Source organism: Parasteatoda tepidariorum, chromosome 12 (assembly GCF_982258835.1).
Source record: "Parasteatoda tepidariorum strain Cologne lab strain chromosome 12, Ptep-v5.0, whole genome shotgun sequence".
In the NCBI taxonomy this organism is placed as follows: domain Eukaryota; kingdom Metazoa; phylum Arthropoda; class Arachnida; order Araneae; family Theridiidae; genus Parasteatoda; species Parasteatoda tepidariorum.
Window position 1 is genome coordinate 22,500,836 of NC_141766.1, and position 21,292 is coordinate 22,522,127.

At 28.5% G+C, this 21,292-nt stretch overlaps 1 long non-coding RNA gene across 2 annotated transcripts in view; it reads right to left on the reverse strand.

Moving 5' to 3' along the window:
* The window catches only part of LOC139427153 (uncharacterized), an 80,678-nt gene extending 61,691 nt beyond the window's left edge, over positions 1–18,987 (reverse strand). For both annotated transcript variants that reach the window (XR_011638312.2, XR_015430716.1), the window contains exons 1-3: positions 18,961–18,987; positions 5,742–5,830; positions 5,402–5,625 (exon numbers count right to left, since the gene is read on the reverse strand). This is a non-coding gene — a long non-coding RNA (uncharacterized LOC139427153). The remainder of the gene's footprint in view (positions 1–5,401; positions 5,626–5,741; positions 5,831–18,960) is intronic.
* Positions 18,988–21,292: the final 2,305 nt, after the last annotated feature.

Here is a 21,292-nt window from a genome sequence, read left to right on the forward strand (position 1 = left end):
AGTAATGGGGTTGTGCTCTAATTACGAAGAAAGATTATATACCTTTGCAGACTTGTCAACTTTTATTCCTTTTGAAGAAGTATTTCTCAAATAGAAGTGGAGTAATAATTGGATTGCAATTGCAGAAATGCCAACTTGCTCCACTTTGTCAAAAAATATTTTCCAGCAGTAATGAAAATTAAAGCTATTTTTAATTTAGTATTTTTCACTTCAGTAAATTTTCCATCACTGCATATCAAATATTCAAAGTATCATATGAAGTGCAACTTTATTGCAATTATCTCGTGGTGAAAGTTTTAAAGAATGTACGTAATTATCCTTATTCCACGCGTTTTACGCTTTTATTTGCTACCAATTTATTAAAACTTTTTTGGAATGTGCAGTTTGCATATGTAGTGGTGGAAAAATTACTTAAAATTAAAAATAAACTAAAAATAACTAAAAGTTTGTTACCTCTAGAATATATATTTTCACAAAGCAGAACATGTTTTTCTGTTCCTGGGTTGAAATGAATGTATAGCACGGCGGATTTTAACCCATTATTGCCTATGGTCTTTATACGAAAAACTCTTGTGTAAATTAAATAATAGCAGTGTTTTTTCTGTTCCTCATTGAATGTATCTTTCTGTTAACTACTGCTTAGCAAATACACTGTGTCTTAAACTTAAGACTTAGAATTTTTCTGGTTACTCAGTGCGAGCCCTGGTGTTCCTTCACTGATCCATCAGATTTTATTTGACTAAAAAAAGATGCGATAATGACAAGGCTAGCCTAGTATTTGGAAGGCACAAACATTATGGTCAAAAAAAATAAATAATGGTAATATAGGTGCCTCCCAGTGGCTATGCGCAGACTCTGGTGGGTTGCTCCATAGCCACCAAGAGTCAAGGCCTCTCAGCAGATTTGTGAAGTCATCCTCTGAAGTGTTAGCGAACTATAAGATAACGCGGTATTCAGATTTGTGTTTTAGCACATTACTAACCGGCCACGAGTTAACTCGTGTTTTCGTTAGCAGTGATCTCGTGGTGACTATTTTAAAAAGTGGGCGTAATTTTCCTTACTTTCAAGTTTTACTATTTAATTCTATACCAATTTATTATAGCTTTACGAAACATGATACATTTGCAAAACTTATGGTGCACCATTACACTTAGGTGATTGTTATACTCTCTATCATACGGCATTAAAAATTTGTAAAGTTTATTTATATTGTTTTACTTCCTCATCGGCTTTCTAAACAATAGCCGGGCACATGGGGGTTATTTTCAGAAAAGTTGCCGGTCAGCAATGTGTTAAGAGAAAACTATAATAAATAGCTCAAACTGTTGAGCAACGTAAAATATTTTTGCTTTAGCTAATTTAATAGCTTTACATGAGAATAAATCAATGTTATTTATCACAATATAACTCAATAAAATGAACGTGTAGGACTGTTTGATGCTTTTCATGAAGCAATATTATGTGTATTTCATTATAGAAAATGATTAATTAAGATTTTTTATTTTCGTTCGTTTTAAAATCTTGGCTCATCATAACTATTTTTAATATCAAAATAAACCTTATTTAAGTGTATTATTTATTATTTTCCAATATGTAATCATATATTAGATTTAATTATATATTTGAAAATAAGAAATAATGCATTTGAATAAGGAAACGGATACGAGACAAATACAAATATGTTATATCATGGCAGAAAAGAGACAAATAAGGAAATTAAAAATTTTATTGGCACATTCATAAAAGTTTTATTTTATAATAGGTTCGCTCTAAAGAGTTTCTTTCATAATCGTATACACTTAAATTTCAATGGAAATAATCTAAATATAAATACTGCAATTATTTACAAATAAACGACCATATAATATTGAAATAGGACAAAATAATATAAGTAATTTATCAAAGTATTTCGATCCTTAGGATTGTAAAACTTAAAAATAATATTTATTATTTTCAAAAATAAATATACTTTTTATTCATTTTTGTTCATTATTATAAGAATGTAAAGTGTATTTTGAAATTTTAAGTTTTTTTCTAACATATAAATTTATTGATGACAATCTCTCTTATAAGATTTGTTAAAAAATATCCCAAAATAGAGATTACTCTAAAAAATTATTAGTATAATATTTTGGAGTAGAAATTGTTCAATAATTAAAAAATTACTCACTGTAAAAGACAAGAAAACATTTTTTATTAACAACATTATTTTTTATTAACTACATTTGATTTTTTTAAAAAATTAAGATAGAAAAAATATAAAAACATTTATTAAAATCATTTTTCCTATTACTCGAAAGATAGATCTCATTAATTAATATATTTTATAAAAAATACATTTGACTTAATATGCATGCATATGTATAAACTTATATATTATTGTTTTAGAGCTTGTTTACATAAACTCTTCCAGAAATATAAGATAAACATAAAAAAGGGAATAAAATGAGAATAGCTCATCTAACCTGGAGCAAATTCAAAATTTATTCATACCATGTGAAGATAAAGAAGAGTTTCATTAATATTCATTTAAAATTTTTACGTACAAAAATTAAAATGGCTAACAATGAATTAAATTCCTTTTTTATTAATATGATTTAAGGCATCTGAGTTTTTTTGCTTCCAATTATGAATGTTTATGAAATTTTACTCATCGTAAGCTAAGTTTCAAGTGCCAATCAACATTGTTATTAATTTTTCTTTCTTTTAAAAATATAAAATGTAACTAAAGCATTTTTACTAGTTTTTTAATAATAAAAATTTTAACTCTTTAATGACATCTGATATTTGTTTATATATTTAAAATTTATATATATATATATATATATATATATATATATATATATATATATATATTTACATTTAAACAAGTCAAATGATGTTTAAATTTGCTTTATTTCATGTCTAAAAGTTTTGCAAAAGTACGAATGCTTTGCTAGTTTTATATTCTAATATTCGCTTACAATAAGCAGTACCTAAAACATTGTAATTCTTAAATACAACTTATTTCATTACGTAATTAAAAAGCTTATTATAAAGTCTGCAAAAAAGAATGTTAAAATATAAAAGATAAATAACACTTACTCGACTATTAACAGTTATTTGATAACTGTCTCGTTATCCATTAATCCATTTTCGTCTCATTTCCACACTTTTCTGAAACGTAAAAACTGGAACTTTAGGCCCATTTGTGTAATTCCCTTGACATTTTGGAACTACACATGCATATGGCATGATTAAAAGTTGCAAAATAATGCTATATGCAATTTTGATAGAGGTTTATAACGACATACCCGACGGACAAACGGGACTATTGTTTAATGAATGACAAATATTTGAAATTATCGGTTAATCGCTTACCAGCTATGAGCCACTGTTTGTGATGTCACTAAAAGACTGTGATCTCAACTGCCTTATTTCTCGGTGGCCATGGTTGCTCCCCGGTTACACTAGCCTGATATATATAAATGGTAAAGAAATGGGGAAAAAGACTATGTACAATATTTACACCACTTTCTATATTTCTTGGATAGTATACCTTCCGATAAGAAAATGGCTGACAATGGGGCATGTAATATTTTCATTCATGAATTCTTTGCTGAAGATGCTATAAATTGTGTCTGGTTACATTTTTTAGCTTTACTAAAAAAATTGGCATTCAATGAGGCAATATACTGAGAGAGTTTTGAAAGAATGACACCTCATCTCTTAAAGTTCAACTTCTAACCTACCCCTTTTTCCTTCCCTCTTCATCTATTTTGTCCAAAATTGATGTCCAGCCATATAAATTTATTTTATAACAGTATAATTTTACCCTAAATTTTTGAAAAAAGTATTTAAACATAAATATAATACTTATTTATTAATTTTGATTTGTAGTATTTTTTAATTAAACGCTCATCTCGTATATTAAGTTTAAATTTTTTATAAATATTAATCTTTTTTCTATTTCATCATGTATTATTTTGCTCAAAATTGCCATATCATATAGCTTTATAATAATGCAATTTTATTAGTTTTGAAGAAAATGCTTAAACATAAATGAAATATTAATTTATTAATTTCCATTTGTAGTATTTTTTTAATTAAACGCTCATCTTTATTAAATGTAATTTTTTATTAATATTTATATTTTTTCTATTTCATCATGTATTATTTTGCTTAAAATTGATACCTAATAGTCATATCATATAGCTTTATAATAGTATATTTCTATTAGTTTTTGAAGAAAATGCTTAAACATAACTGAAATACTAATTTGTTAATTTCTATTTGTAGTAATTTATTTTGCATAAAACACTCATCTATATCAAATGTACTTTTTATCAAAATTTGTACTTTGTCTATTTCATCATAGATTATTATGTCACTTTATTATTAGTTTTTGAAAAAAAATTTTAAACTAAAATGTAATACCAATTTATTAATTTCTATTTGAAGTGATTTATTTTGAAGTAAACGTTCATGTATATTAAACTTACTTTACATTAATTTTTATAACTTTAATTTATTTTAACTAAGACAATAGAATACATATCCTTTTTTTTACATTTACAAAGTGTCATGGTAAAATAGGATTCATTCATTGTTTATACAGGATACATATACATATCGTTTTTTTTTTATCTTAGTAATAAACATTTATAAATATTCTGAGAAATGCTTAACGGAATTTGTAATTTAGTCATGTTTTATTAAATGACTTTCACTTTATCTTCAAAGTTATTCAACAAATTAAGAACACGTTGGTGTTATTAGTTAAAACGAAATATTTGAAGGTGGTATTTAGGATCTTGATGTAGAATCTTGCCATAAACCGTAAATTAGTCTGCGCTTCACCAGGATCAATAATCAAATTCAAGAGCTGTAGTCGAGAGTAGCTCTATAAATAGTGCATGTTTTCTGCTACTGAATACTGCACGAAGAATATTTCAGTAATTAGTCACATTAATCTCCCAATGCTTAATCTAAAGGTTATGTAATTTAGAAAATTTTTCCAATAAATGGAATGGCATTGTTGACATAAGTATTCAGCACATTCAAACTTCAAAAGTTTATTGTAATTTGAGTTTTCGCAAATCAACCAATGCATGCCAATTGCGTAATTCGATAAGATTTGGCCTCTTTCTTTTTTAGCCAATATTTTTAATCGAAGTATTCTTAGCTCTTATTATTTTGAAAGGAAATGGTTTTTAAAGGGCAATGTAGAATTTAAAAAGAAAAAAAAATGTAAAGCATATTGGCATAAAGATGTTTCTTAATAAATAGAAGTTTTGTAAATGAATAAAAAATGTAAACTGTAAAAAATAAATGTTACATTTTCAGGAAAAGACTATCAGTTGATGCATTAGTATAAAACCGTTTATTTTATAGAAAAATATTGTTATTTGAAAACAGGCACTTTTTAAGCAGTTAAGAACTGCTATTTTGACAAACTCTGTTATTTTAATGAATGAAATTCTAAAAATGTCAGCATTGTGCTTCGTGTTAGCTGAGAGCGAAATTCACATGAACTGTCACATGATCTGTCTGAAATTCACATGATGACGCCCGGATTCGACCCCGGGTCGCATCATTGAGCGGAAAGTATTCTGACACCTGAGCTGTGTCAGCTCCAATGTTTGGCTGTAAAGAAAAATCGTAATTTTTAATGTCTTGATTATTGAAATCATATTTAAGTGTAAAAACGTTTAAAACTATAGTTGTCTAACCTTCTTAAAACCTGTGGCAATTTAACTTACCTAAAAATCATGCTTAAAGAGGGTAGTTGAATCGCAATTTTATTGTTCTTTATTTTGTCGCAGCGATGTTCAAAACCATAAAATCATTTCTAAAAAACAAGAGCATGTATAGAAAATAATTGTAAAATGATTTGAAAGAAAATAAGGTTATCTAACGGTCAGCAAAATTACATGGTAAAAACTAGAATTTGAAGTGGCAGTTTTAATCCGTTTATTATGAGAATGAAATTAGAGAAAAACTGTTTTTTTACAAAACAGCTTTAAGTGGACAAATATACGGAGAAAACCTGTAAAAAAAATTAGAATTTTTTTAGGGTGGGGGGCGGGTAACGATTAAAAACAAAAAAAAATTATATTTATCTTTAAAAACAGTTCTTTTTTCAGTGAAAATATATTTGTTTTTTTTCTGTAGAATTTGCAGTTATTCTTTGCAGTGAAAGAAACCATTATAAGTATGCTAGCGTCTACTGGAAATCATTTATCAGGAGTTCGATGTAAATTTATAGAATATTATAAACTTAAATTTTCTGTGAAAATGTTGTTTGTTCGCCTGAAATTATAAAAAAAATGGTATTGAAACCACTTTATTTCATGTTTATATTAAAAGTAAAGGGAAAGTTTTAAAAATTCTTTATTATAAACTGTTTACCATTATTTATTTTTCACGTATGATAAACAATTTTACATAGATGATATAATTGCAAAAATAGTCTTCTTAGGCGGGAATATTTCACCCCTCCCGAAAACAATCTAGATATGATATGCAGTTTTTTTCTCTCTTTTCTGGTTTAGACCTCATGAGAAGTTGTTATTTAATAAGTCAAGCAAGAAGCATATAAGTTAAGCCACAGTTAACACAGAGCACTAGATTAGATTTTAAAGTTTGAAAAATTCTGAGAACGACAAAGATTGATCGGATATTTAATCATGAAAAAAAGAATAATATATTATGATATATTAAAGAAAGATTGATGCATTGATAAAATCAGTATTTTTCGTATCCTGCTTCTAAGTGTCACGGTGATAAGGGGATAGAGTGCTCGTGTCCTAACGGGGCAACCCAGGTTCGAATCTCAAGATGTTTGGGTTGAAGTTTGTCGAAGATGGCTTTTCGATATGGCTCGCCCGACCACAGTGCTGACTTAAAATATCCCCCGTAGTAGACAGATTATGGGTTAGAATTCCCTTGCTGTCGAGCTAACCGTAGAAAGTTTTCGTTGTTTTCATCACCATGCGACGTGAATGCTGGTTAGTTTCATATAGCTGGTTTGTCCCAATGCTTGATCCATGAATCTTCTGGGTTGGGTTCAAAATTACAAGGCATTGGAAGTCGTTAGTTCAAAAAAGGGTCAGCTGCTCTACACTGGTTATAAAATTAAATAAACTTTGGTATCGAGGTCCTTATTATATCGAATGGATGGAAACCTGAAATAAATAACAATACATAAAATATTTAAAAGAAAGATAAATACATAGGGAAAAACCAGTCTTTTCGAAATCTGATATCGAGGAGCTTGTTTAGATGCTTTTGAGCTTGTTTAAATGCGTTTGAACTTGTTTAAATGCGTTTGAACTTGTTTAAATGCGTTTGAACTTGTTTAAATACATTTGAACTTGTTTAAATGCGTTTGAACTTGTTTATATGCGTAATTGAAGAGAGATTTTTGCTACTCTTCCAGAGTTTCTGAATTTTTTTACAGCCTATGTAGGCTTCATGTAATAGTTGGAATTTAAATTAAATATCTACAGCTATATGATTTTAAGACATTTTAGAATGGTATGAGCATGCTTTATTTGCAATTAATTTTACGGGTAATTAGTTTCATGTGTTAATATCATTTCACCATTAGTGCAAAAAGGAAGCATGTTTAAATAAAGTAGCAAGCATCTAGTAGCAAGCATATTTAAATGAAAATATTATTCCTGAGAAGTAAACGAAATTCAAAGGATTTTTGTTCACCATTTCTTAAAAAAATAAAAAAAAATTCTTAGGTTCCCATTTTATAATTGAAAAAGCTTCATGTTGAGAATCGTGTATTACATTTAAAATTTAACATCAGTTTATTGTTTATGTTTCATTTTATTTTAAACGAAGTGTAGAACTTTTAATTAAATAATACCTTACAAAAATGCTCTCGTTTTTGCATTTAAGCACTCACAAAGTAATTTAAGAAAATGTTGGGAAAATTCCATTTACATTTTCTCTGCAAAACAGTAAAGAGCTATTAAAACATACAATTTCTAAATTCTTTATCTACAGTTCGGTATTTTTAGTTAACTTGCCTATTTTCAGTCGGAATTTACATTGAACTAATAAATGTCTTTTAGTACTAGATATTTTAACAATATTACTCTTATGTAACTAAAATAATTAAGAAAACATTAAGTGCTAGAAAGCATAAGTGGATTTTTATGTCTAATATACAGGGTGATTCCAATCATTGTCCCTTTAATTTATATTATAAGAACCCCTGACAAAAATGGAGTAAAAAATATAATTTTAGGGCTGCAAATTAATACTTAAGCAAATTAAAAAAACGTCATAAAATACTGTTGTTTCATGAGAAAAAAACGATGATTAAAAAAAGACTAAACCTGTTTGTTTGCTGGCGTAAATAAGGAGGTAGTAAGAATTGGCAATTATTCCAATTTATAGCAAACTAACTCATAACGTATAAACGGTAGAACATTTGAAAATATCAATAAAAATATTTTAATTTCAAGCCTATTTCGATGCAAAAATCTATATTTTTTTGAATATTTGATATATAGTTGTTTGAAAATTACGAAATGAAATTTAGTTCCATTGAAATGCATAATTCAGAAACTTATCTAACATAATAACCGCATCAGGAATTTTTCCCAAATTTCAAAATTACTTGATCGATAATTTTTTTAAAAAATACATTAATTTATTTAAATTATAGTTATTTATATTATAAATTTATGCTGGCTTGAAAAAATCTATTAACCTTCAATTTGTGTATTTATTTTGTGTAGAAAAAAACTGAATGAGTTGTAGTATATAACTGCATTCATAATTTGATGCTAAACAAAGATTTGGCTTATTAAGAGAATTTTAAAATAGTAATTTATTAAGTCTTGATTGTATTTCTGTTTTAGTTTGATAAGAGACTACATAATAGTTTTCTTTTTGAATCTTTAAGTACGTAAAGTAAAACTTAAAACATTAATTAATTTTATTTTAATTCAGAGCGCATAGTAATTTCCGCAATTTGACTTCCTAAGATCATTTTGATTAAAACTATAATACACAGGTATTTCGATTATAAAATTATTCTTTTCAAGATGTAACTATTTTAAAAGCAATTACCACTTGTCAAGATAAGACTAATTTACTCTTTCATGAGTAATTTTATAAGTTTTTTACTAATTTTTTCATTTTGTTTCTTAATTCCATTACAATCGTTCAAAATGTATTTAGTTTAATAATTTTGATTAGATATTTTTAGTTTTTATTCTCGAACTAAATTTTTTTGTTTTGCTAAATTTAGTATTTCATTTATTGATATAATAAAACCCACTTTTTAATTAATCATTTTAACAAAATCATTGGAACGTTAAACAAATGAAATGCGTCGTTGTTTTGTCACTTAATTGTCACTTATATATATGCAGGTTTAACTACTCATAATTCCATACCTGCAAACTTTTACGCATTTGGCGCAAAGTTTTATTTTTATATTTAAAGTGGTAGTAAATATATACTTTTTTTTCTTTTATAAACTACATTTTTTGATGATTTTGATCACCACTAATCTTAAAAAAATTAAGCATATATATTAATATGTGTTACTATCCTGGAAGGCCGCTTAAGCTCTTTCAAATACAGCGTATTTTTTTGCTTAAGATTGAAATTTTTATTACATTTTTATACCACTGGGAAAAATCATAACGGAAGGGATTAAAAGTTGGCAGGTATGTAATTCATTCTGCCCGTTACTAAACAACGGTCCATGATTCCGTGTCAAGTGGTAAATACCATACCTGCCAACTTTTTATCCCTTCCATTATTATTTTTCCCAGTGGTATTAAAATGGAATTAAAATTTCGATTTTAAGCATAAAAATATGATGTATTTGAAAAAGCTTAAGCTGTAAACCATGACAGTAGCACATATTAATATATATGATTAATTTTTTTAAGAATAGTGGTGATCAAAATCATTTAAAAATAAGTTTATAAAAGAAATAATAGTACATATTTACTACCACTTTAAATGTAAAAATAAAATTTCACGCCAAATGCGTAAAAGTTGGCAGGTATGAAATAGATAGCAATACTTGCACATACCGTTTAAAAAGGACAGTTTCTGCATTAAATCAATGCTTCCAAGGTTACGGTGTGATTCGAGCCCACTATCATCAAATTATCGAACGTTTTGCGGATCGGCGCGATTGTGTGGTCAGGAAGAACACAAGAGAGATAAAACGAAATTAACAATTATAAATTATGCATTATAATTATCCTTCACGATTCCGTAATATTTTTATATACTTCCTAAAACACTAAATCGGTCGTGTTTCTTTAACATCATTAAAACGTCTATTACAGTTTCGAAAAAATTCTCATTAACATTGAGAGAACATTTCAAATATTTTCAATGTGAAAATGGTGCTGCCATCTACAAATTAGAGAGCAAACTAGTTTATTAGTGTACAGACTAAAACAAAATACATATAAACTATATAAATTTAAAAGAAAATCATGAATACATTTTGTTTAACTAAAAAATTAAGCTCATAATGTTATTAATGTATTTTCATCATTTTATTATATTTTTAAAATTTTTACAAATTATGAAATACAATAATGTATAGTTTTCAATAGTTTTTATGAATGATTCTTTACAGATTATTTTTTGAAAAGTAAAAAAAAAACAATATATTCATAACCAACATGAAGCATTTCTAGGAACGTATACAAAAAGCATTATGTTTCCGCAATAAAATCACAGAGACATTATTATGAGCCTGTGCTATATTTCAGAAGAATAAAAATTGATAAAATACTTCAGAATTATATAAAATAGATTTCTGTATTTTTAAGAATATATTTCAAAACTTTGTTTTACTTTTAATTCTTGAAGAAAAATATTTGATTTAAAATTAGTGAATTTCTTAACGGGAATGTAACAACTGCTAAAAAAACAAAACCCATTTTCAAAATATTACAATTTATTACTTCATTTTCTTACTTAGGATTTTTTTTACGATTTATTTACACTTCCAAGTGACCCTTATTGAATCGATTCTCGTAAAACTTTTATTTTCCTTTTCTTCCAATGTGAACAAAAAACCTTGATTCTTGGGTATTGAAACTTTAATTAATTTTATTTTCTTTCGAAATCCGCAAACTCTCAAACTATGTCGTAAAATCAATGAACTATACAAACCTCCATGCAATGTCATAAAAATAATAATGGGGATAAATTCTTTTTAGTTTAAAATAAAGTAGTTTGGAACAAGAAAATATTTCAAATCAAATAGAATATTACATCTGGTTTTTGAAATAATTGGAATAAATTGCAATGTTTAATTTTAAAGAACAATGTGCAGTTTTAATCTGCGAGCAATGTGGAATAAAACAGATTGTAGAAAAAAAATTATATGGATATAAAAGGATTTTCTTATCGATAAAACCAGAGTTGCAATCATGGAAAGAAATCAAGTGAAAAGATTACTTTCTACTTCTTATACGTTGGAAAATAATAAAACTTAATAAATCTTACATTCTTATTTTTTTCCCTTCTTTCTCTCTGAGACTCACAATTAGACTTTTATACATGTTTCAATTTTTTATAAGTTGCGTAATTGAAAAAAAAATTATCGCGTACATGGCATGGAATTTTTTTTCTTCGAAAAACGAGAAAATCAGTTGCTCAAATGTGTCAATATTAGTATTATATCTACCATGCTAAATTAATAATGTACTAATTTATGTTTGGATCTGAAGTCCAAACGAGGAAGCTAACCCCTCGGGGTCAGATCAGGGGTAAGCTAGCAGGGTTTTCGAGTACCTTCAAAATTCATGTTTTAATGTAGAGTTTTTGATTTGGTAAGTTTGATTTAGCGGGAATTATCCTACCTCAATATCTAAATAATCCCTGTAACTTATGTGTAGAGAGCAACCCGGCACGAGTGGTAATGACCAGGACTGCTGGGTCTCTACTTTAACAGAACCACACTTGCACATATACACAGATCCTCACATTTCTATAACTCGCCCCACCCTTTTGTATATATTCCCATACTGTAAATATTCATTTGTGTTTATTTTCTCATTGTACTTTAATTTTACCTTTTTTCATGTACTTCTTTATTACTTGTAATTTTGTTATTACCTAATAATGGAAAAGTTAAATTTTTTTTCGCCCACGAACTCCAATTTTGCGCCCCAAAATATTTTTTGTCTTGTATGTTTCTTAGTCTAATTTCAGGATGAATGGGAAAAGAGCCGTAAGGCCACAGGCGCCCAGCGCCACTACAGCGAACAAACGAAGAAGCAGTCACTTCAATTTCATACCTGCCAACTCTTCCGGATTTTCCGGAAGATTTTATTTTCATATTTAAAGTGGTAGTAAATATATACTATTTTCTCTTTTATAATTTTAATTTTTAAATGATTTTGATCACCACTATTCTTACAAAAATTAAGCACATATATTAATATGCGTTACTGTCATGGTTGTCAACTTAAGTTTTCTCAAATACAACGTGTTTGTTTGCTTAAAATTGAAGTTTTAATTCTATTTTAATACCACTGGGAAAAATTATAATGGAAAAGATTAAAAGTTGGCAGGTATGCAATTTGCATTCCAGTTTCCAAAAAGCACCACCTTAAAGTTAAAACTTCAAGATGGATGAGGAATAGGTCTTGAACGGTCTCAAACGCCCCTGACCACAAAGAACCAATTCGAAATTAAAAAAATACATGATAGATGGGATAGGGGCCACTGCGCGGCCGAGGTGCCCAGTTCTCAATTCAAGACAAGACAAAGATCTCAAACTCCCAGATAAATTTTGACGAAGACGCGGGGAGGTTTTTCCAATCTTAAAGGTAAGCACCAGAAAGACATGAATACTATGTTAAACCTACTTGTATTGCCAATCTTCTTGAAAACATTTTTTTTTCTTTTTCCGCATCTTTACAATCGCGATACTTACCGATACAGCGTTATGAACGGATTGGTTCTGGTTCATCTACAGAAGTGCCAATTTTCTATACAGCGATATTTTTCGAGTACCTTCAAAATTCATGTTTTAATGTAGAGTTTTTGATTTATTATGTTTGATTTAACGTGAATTATCCTACCTCAATATCTAAGTAATTCTAAAGTTCATATTAAACGCTACTTTGTATCTTTCGCTTTGTAGCGAACCTTATAAGGAGGTAGCAAAATTAATTAGTATTCGGAAAGTTTCAAGTGAACTGATTTCGCTCAATGATAAACAGAGATGCCAACTTGCTCCGGACAACAAATATATATTTTAAAGTGGTAGTTTATCAATAGTGATTCTTGGTTTAATAAATTCAAATTAGTAGATTTTTATCCACCACTATTTCTAAATAATTCGTAGGCTTATATAATTCACCACTTTATAGTACTTATATCGTGCCATGCCTTTTAAAAAGCAAGAAAAAATAATCAAATATTTGCAAAATTTCTTTGTAGTTATTTACCGTTTTTTTTAATTATTTTGGCGTGTCCGGAGCAGTTGGCATTTCTGGATAAAGACTTTTTTCTCTCTCTAAGAGCTGAGACGATGTCACTGTTTTTAGAAAAATAATTCATCAGAGTTTATTATAATAATTTTGAAATCTGAATTTTATAATAAACCAACATGTGTTGCCTACCTTCTTCGTATACACTTTTAATACTTTAAGTGCCATGGAAGGCACCGGTGACCGACACTGAGTTTGTTCGTAAAGCCACGGGGGGCAGCGGTGACCGGCGAAGACAAGATTATTAGAAACATATAATTCTAGTAAATTTTTAATGCTTTTAATTTTCTTTTATATTATTATAATTATTATAATTCTAGTAAATTTTTAATGCTTTTAATTTTTTTTATATTATTATCGTTACTAAAATGGTTTGAAGAAATTAATGCAATAATGAACACACAACAATAGTTTTTTTTATATACACAGAGAGGCCAACTTGCTCCGAACAGCGAATAAATATTTTCAAGTGGTAGTTTATTAATTGTGATTTTTGGTTTAATAAATTCAATTTAGTAGAATTTTATTCACCACGATTTGTAAACATTCGTAGGCTTATATAATTTACCATTCTTTTCTGTACAAGTGTTTTGGTACAAAATAGACGAATCGGGTGATGGTGCTTCGCGCCAAATATATATAAGAACCAAATACATAAATACTATCACAAATATCCAGCTTTCGATGCGTCATGCTAAACTTCTTCAAAAACTAGCAAATTCTGTCTAATATTTGCATATTTAGTTTGTAGTTATCTACCGTTTGGCCAGACGGGCAAGCCATGTAAAATTAGCGTGGCATTCACGGGATAATTGTTATTACCGCATCCTTATAATCCTTGCACACCTACCGATACAGCGTTCTGAACAGACATAGTCCGGTCACTTAATCTACTGAGGTACCAATTTTCTGAGCTATCTGAGCGATATTTTTCAAGTAGTAGCGAAATTCCTGTTTTAATGTAGAATTCTTGATTTGGTAAATTTAATTTAACGTTAATTATCCTACCTCTATATCTAAATAACTCAAAAGTTCGTACTAAGTGCAAAACTTGTAACTTTCGCATTGTTGTGAGCCTTTTAACCCTTTCGCGCCGACTGTCACAAATACGTGACAGCATAAAACTGTATCAATCAGGGTAAAAATATAAAACTGGTAATCAAAGTATTTCTTTAGCAGTTTATTTGTGGGCGGAGTTATAATTGTTTGATTTATTTAATTCACCATTATTTTGTTCAAAATAAAACTATTTAGTTATACTTTGAATTAACATTGATTATATAAATGATTAAACTAACAATAATTAACGTAAAAGCAAAATATGTCTGTCAAATTAGCAACGACTACATTTAAGTTACCGTTTTTTATTTAATAACAACTTGATTCTGATTTTGTACGAATGCTTTTCTGAATTGCCCGCCCCCAAGGGGTTAAAGAGTTGGCAAAATTAATTAGTATTCTGTGAATTTTACTTTTTCTACTTTCAAGCCAATGGTTGTTTTTTTCCAAAAACGGAACCAATAATACCGCTCTTTGAAAAAGAATTCATCAACGTTGATTATAAAAATTTTGCTATCCACTATGCTTACATTATTTAAATAAACACATTCAAGTTCAAACAATATTCTATAAAATGTTGAATGGTTATATATAACCTGCTTACTGTTATAGTATCAATTGCTATAACGCCCTTCTATTACAAAGAATCTTAACCAGAAGCTCTTAAAAATACCAACTATGTAATAAAAACAGTTGAAACTACTACTCATCATATCTTCTGTCTTTAAAGTGCATTGGCCATAATCGGAAAGATTATGCTCACGACTCATGTGTTAATATTCCAGATACGGAGTTTAGTTTGAATTCCTTGTCTTTTTATTAATTTTTTTCTAATTTAAAAATTGGTAGCACATTTAGATTTGATATTTTCGGGAGAAGTGAGGTATCACTGATTATCAATACTTATTAACAGTGATTGATAATTGAATATAAAACTAGTAAAATGCTTAACTTTACTTTTAAAAAATATTAAAAATGAAATGTTTTAACTACGTTTTTTTTCCTTAACCAGGGTTCAAACAACCTTGATAAGTTAAAGTAGCCATGAAAATTTTCCCATCCATTTTTCTTAAACAAGCTAGTTTGCTACCATTTTTTTCGCTTTCTCGGGGTTAATACAGCCCGGTAAGTTACGATAGTTATGAGTATTTTTCTCTCCCCCCCCTACCTTTCCAAAAAGCTAATAATAAAATGGTTTTACTACCAGTTATTTTCCCTGTCCTGGATAACTCTACGTGAAAGAGCGTTTTTCAGATAAGAGCAGGTAAGTTTACAGCTTTACTGTTAATTTATAAATATTTTTGGAGTTCTCTAAGAACAGTAAAAATTTTGTTTCCTACTTTGTAAAATAATTAAGGATGAAAAAAAAGCAAGATAGAGGTAAAATGATTTTACTACCAGTTCTTTTCTCTGCCCTGGATAAGATTACGTAAGAGAATATTTTTTATGTAAGAGCAGGTAAGTAAAGGACATTACTGTTAAGTTATTAATACTTTTAGAGTTTTCTAAGAACAGGAAAAACTTTTTTACTACTTTGCGAGATAAATAATGAGTTAAAAAGCTAGAAATAAAATGGTTTACTACCAGTTGTTTTTCCTTTCCCGTATAAGACTACCCGAGAAAGATTTTTTTAGGTAAGAGTCTCTACAAGGAGAAAAATACAAGCAGGCGTACCACAAGGCTCTATTCTGGGGCCCATTCTCTTCCTAATATACTGCTCAGACTTCCCAGTTAACAGGGGAGATATAAATATTCAAACAGCCTTCTATGCGGATGATACCGCGATACTCAGCCGATCCTTAAATGTAAATAATGCAATTAAAAGACTACAAAACAATGTTAAAGATATTGAAGCCTGGTGCAGCAGGTGGAAGGTTAAAATCAATAGCTCCAAATCAAACCTTCTCATTATTCGCAAAACATATAAAAAGAAAATTATAAACTACGAAAAAATCTTATTATTCAACGAAGAAGTTCCCAAAGTCTCTAAAGCAAACTATTTGGGTATCACTATAAACTGCACCCTAAATTGGAAATATCACGTCTCTAATATACTTAAAAAAGCTGAAGCTGCTTATCAAGCTTTGAAACCCATATTAAATAGCAATAGCAAAATGGCTTTAAACACGAAAAGGCACATTTATCTAATGTGCATAAGACCAATCCTCAGCTATGCATCCCCGGCATGGGGGACGCTTACAAATACACAAAGAAAGAGACTCAGAGTCTTCGAACACAAAACCCTAAGACGAATCACTGGGGCTCCCTGGTTTGTCAGAAATAACACCCTCTATAATGACCTCAAAATCGACAAAATAGACGAGTACCTTTTTAAACTCAATGCATCCTTTTTTAAAGGTGCCAAAAATTGTTCAACATGTAAATTCAATAAGTTATTAGACATTGATTTCATAGATGACAATAAAAATTTCAGCCCGATAACCGCTTTTTTCTTAAGCGACTGTGTTCTCTCTAAGCATTTCGGATAATCATGACTATCCCCACTGCCCTAGACAAACTGTGTTCTCTGCACCAATGAAGCCCGGTTATACCGGTGGGAGGCGAGAGAGTGCACAGGGAGTCTTCCCCCTTTTGTAAATTTGTAAATAGTGTAAATATTCTTTCTTTATCTTTATCTTCAATTTGTTCCCTATATTATGTATCAACTTGCGACTTATTTTTATGTATGACTCAGACTTGATTTTATCAATTATTGTTCATTCTGAGATTTAACTTAATGTTAACGCAGCACCTCCCTTCCCTTCCACCACATATTATCCAATTTAGATGAAAGAGCAGATATCCATACATGGATAGGTACTCTGAAAAAATTTGATTAGTTAGGTAAGAGGAGGTAAGCATTACTTTTAAGTTATTTCTACGTTTGAAGTTTTCTAAGAACAGTAAAACTTTATTTACTACTTTGCAAGTTAAATAAGCAAAAGAAAAAAACTAATTTAACAACTGTTTTAGTCTTCTTAACTGTTTTTATTAATCTATGAACTTCTGAAACATCGTCAAGAATATGAGTCATAAAATATTTGCAAATTTATATCTACAGAACGACTCCCAGAAATCTTAAACGCAAACAAAGCGCTTTATTTGAATTTGTGTACAAATAATGCAGCAGAAGCTCAATGTTCTTTCATGTTATATAACAAAATATTTGTATGCATCTATGCTAAAATTGTTTCATAGCCTATGGCTTCCAGAGCAGGAACAGTTTTTTCGCTCATAAAAATACCGCTATTTCTTTTTCTCATCGTTTAAAATACTGCAAAATGTTTCAAAACTCAACTTAAATGTAGGAAAATTTAAGTTTAAAAGTAAATATTTTACTTTTAATTTTTTAAACGCATAAAATGATAAAAGTTAAAGAAACAATATCTTGCTTCCAAAAATGAAAGTAGAAATATGAAAAAAATCCTACATGACATTGTCGAGAATTTTATTTCGACATTCAAACTTGTAAAATACATAAAAACATAAATGAATATTTTTTGAGAACTGGACATGGCGAGAAAATGAAATTTTATTTTGTTGAAATAGTGACTAAAGTCTGTACTTTTTAATGTGCTGATGCTAATTACTTTTGAAAATTCATATCCTGCAACATAAGCTGAACTCGTTCTATACTTTAAGAATCAAAAATCACAAAAAATGATTTTTCAATTTTTGTAAAAATTTTATGCGTGGGATACCCAAACCTTAAACTAGAGTTTTAATTTTATTTAAGGTTTAAACCTAAGTTTATAATTACCATATGGTATTACTGCATTTTTATAAAGAATCAAAAATAAAGTTTAACATCATTTAAACATTTGCAAACTAAATACTATTCAGATCATATTAAACATAAACAAAAACTAAAGAGAATTTTACAAAAACTAAATAATGTGCAAATCATGCTTAATAAAATTATTACTAATAGAATTTAAAAATTATTAAGAAATAGCAATTGCTCATTTATCAATTTACCTTTAAATATGAGTACAGACAAATCAATTTAATTACAGATACTCAATCCACAAACCTACTTAACATATTAAGGAGAAAAAACTGAAGAAAATGTAAGGAGTATTCCTCAAATTATACTAACTGAATTTAAATATTTATATAATATCATTTAAACATTGGCAAGTAAACTAAATACTATTCAAATCATATTAAACAAACAAAAACTAAAGAGAGTTTCACGAGAACTAAATAATGTTCAAATCATGCGTAGTAAAATTATTACTAATAGTATTTAAAAATTATAAAGAAATAGCAATTGCGCATTTATCAATTTACCATTAAATATGAGAACAGACAAATCAATTTAATCACAGATACTCAATCCACAAACCTACTTAACATATTAAGGAGAAAAAACAGAAGACAATATAAGGAGTGTTCCTCAAATTATACTAACTGAATTTCTTTAGTGTCTTTGCTTGTAAAAATTTTTTTTTTCTGAATCGAAGTCCCAACACCGTTATTGATACTCTAAGCATCTTTTATTTTCTTTGCCGATTGTTGGCATTTTGCCAAAAGGTGGCAGTTTTATGTTGTGTTCTTTTATCTTTTTCTTCCCCTGCTGTTTAGCAACTAGACAGTTGAGCTTACGTCTCGTCTCCTTCAATGGATATATTTCAGTTAAAATTATGGGAATGTTTGTTTGTAATGGTAAAATAAATTTTCAGACATACACATGAACTGTGAGAATTAAAATAAGTAGTGCTGCAAATTTTCTATAAGTTTAAAAAATTTTCAAAGTTTTTTTTAGCTTGTATTAAAATTGATTTTAGGGTGGATGTTTAGTAATATTAAGCAATATTAAAATATGAAGGAGATACGGGAATTCTTTTATTTAAGTATTTGTAAAAAAAAACTCTGCTTGCATTGTGTGTCAACCTGAAATAAGTAAATTTTGTAATGTATTTGTACACGAATTAAAATTGCAGATAAATAAAACAACGCATTTTTAAATGATGGGTCTAGACCAGGGATGCCAACGGATCCACTTTCTACCACATGGAAAGCCTCCACATGGTTTTTTATAGGTAGTCCGATCAGACCGCTATGAAGGTAAACCAGTTTACGAAAGAGCCATTAAGTAGAACATCTAGTAAAAATTATGATAGCAAATATATGTCTAAAAATTTGTTTAATTTATGAATTACTGGTTTGTCTTATTTACTTGTCAACCACTACAGATTCAATTATCAATATCATATATGTGATATATATGATAAATTTCTTTTGATAAAAATAAAAATAGAAAAAGGGTTCACTTTTTAAATAGTCTGCAACTGACAACTTATAAAAAACCGTGTGGAGGCTTTCTGATGTAGGAGGTGATGGCCCAGATGCCCAAATCTTAACCATTACACCGAGTAGGTCTGTAGGCGGTAAAAGTTTCATATGGCTATTGAATTATGCAACTGATCTACTTAAAAAAAGTTTTGTCTTGTCTTCTATTTATAGTGCCCGTGATATTTCAGGGCTGATGTGTTCAAAAGCAATGGGTCAAAGAGATTAAGGCAACATATTTATTCGCCCATGGTAATCATGCATAGAGAGTGGCAAACTACTACGCTAATTGAAAACATTTTGCGGTATGGTAGGCAAATTGACTATCATATGTTTTCAGAACTTGGGTTAATTTTGTCAAAATATTAAAAGTCTCGCAAAAAAACTAAAGGGGACGCTTTATTTTAATTTTTAAATCATTAACCTGTAGTGGTAGGGGAGAAACTTCAAAACGAATATCCTAAAAACGAAACATGCATTAAAACATAAACATTCCTACAACCAAAAAAAATTTAGAAGAAAAGCAACGAAAGTTAATAACCTTGAATATATACATGATCTTGCCCATATATGCCACAAATTATTTGAAAGAGGTATACCATGTAGTGAAATAATCAAATGAATTTTCCACGAGAGAGCTGGTGAGTTTTATTATCTTTCTAACCTATTTCTAAATTGGAAACTTAATGCTACGTAAAAGAAAAGTTTAGCATTATTTTATAGCAAAGAGCTATATACCTTAAAATTTAATGATAGCTGTAAAGCATTTTGATTGTCATCTTGAATTCGTAAAGTAATAAGGTATTAAACTACTAACAACCAGCAAAAATATGCTTACATAGGAGTTTTATTATATTTAGACATTGACTCATAGTGAAAATTATTAAAAAATAGTGATAATAATAGTGAATAATAGTGAAAATCATTTGAAACATTTTTGGTGATGCATCCTTTCAAGTAAACCCTTAAAGGCAGCAAGTTCAACTATATTTTTATAAAAAAAAGAAACAAAATATTTTAGGCATTCGACATTATTTAAGGGACAGAAAACACTTGCAATAAAATAAAGAAATTTTTCATATATTATAAGCTTTTCTTTCATAAAGAATATTTGTTAGGTTTTTAAGCAATATAAGTATTTTTAATAGGAATGGTGAAAAAAAATTTCATTCCTTCGTGTGTATTTTTTTCACATTGAACGAAAACTATTTAAATTTCGTTTTAAATATTGGATATTCAAAAATGATAGTTTGTTTCACTGCATACTGGGTAATTATTTTATAATATTGGTTTTGCTTCAAATAAAAATCATTTTTTTCTCCTGAAAATATAAATAAACAGAAATTTTATTTTACCTCTTTACAGCTTGTTACACATTACACAAAAGCAAATAAGATAATAAAATGCTCTACATTTAAAAACATGTGTTCTGTAAGATAAAGAATGGAAAA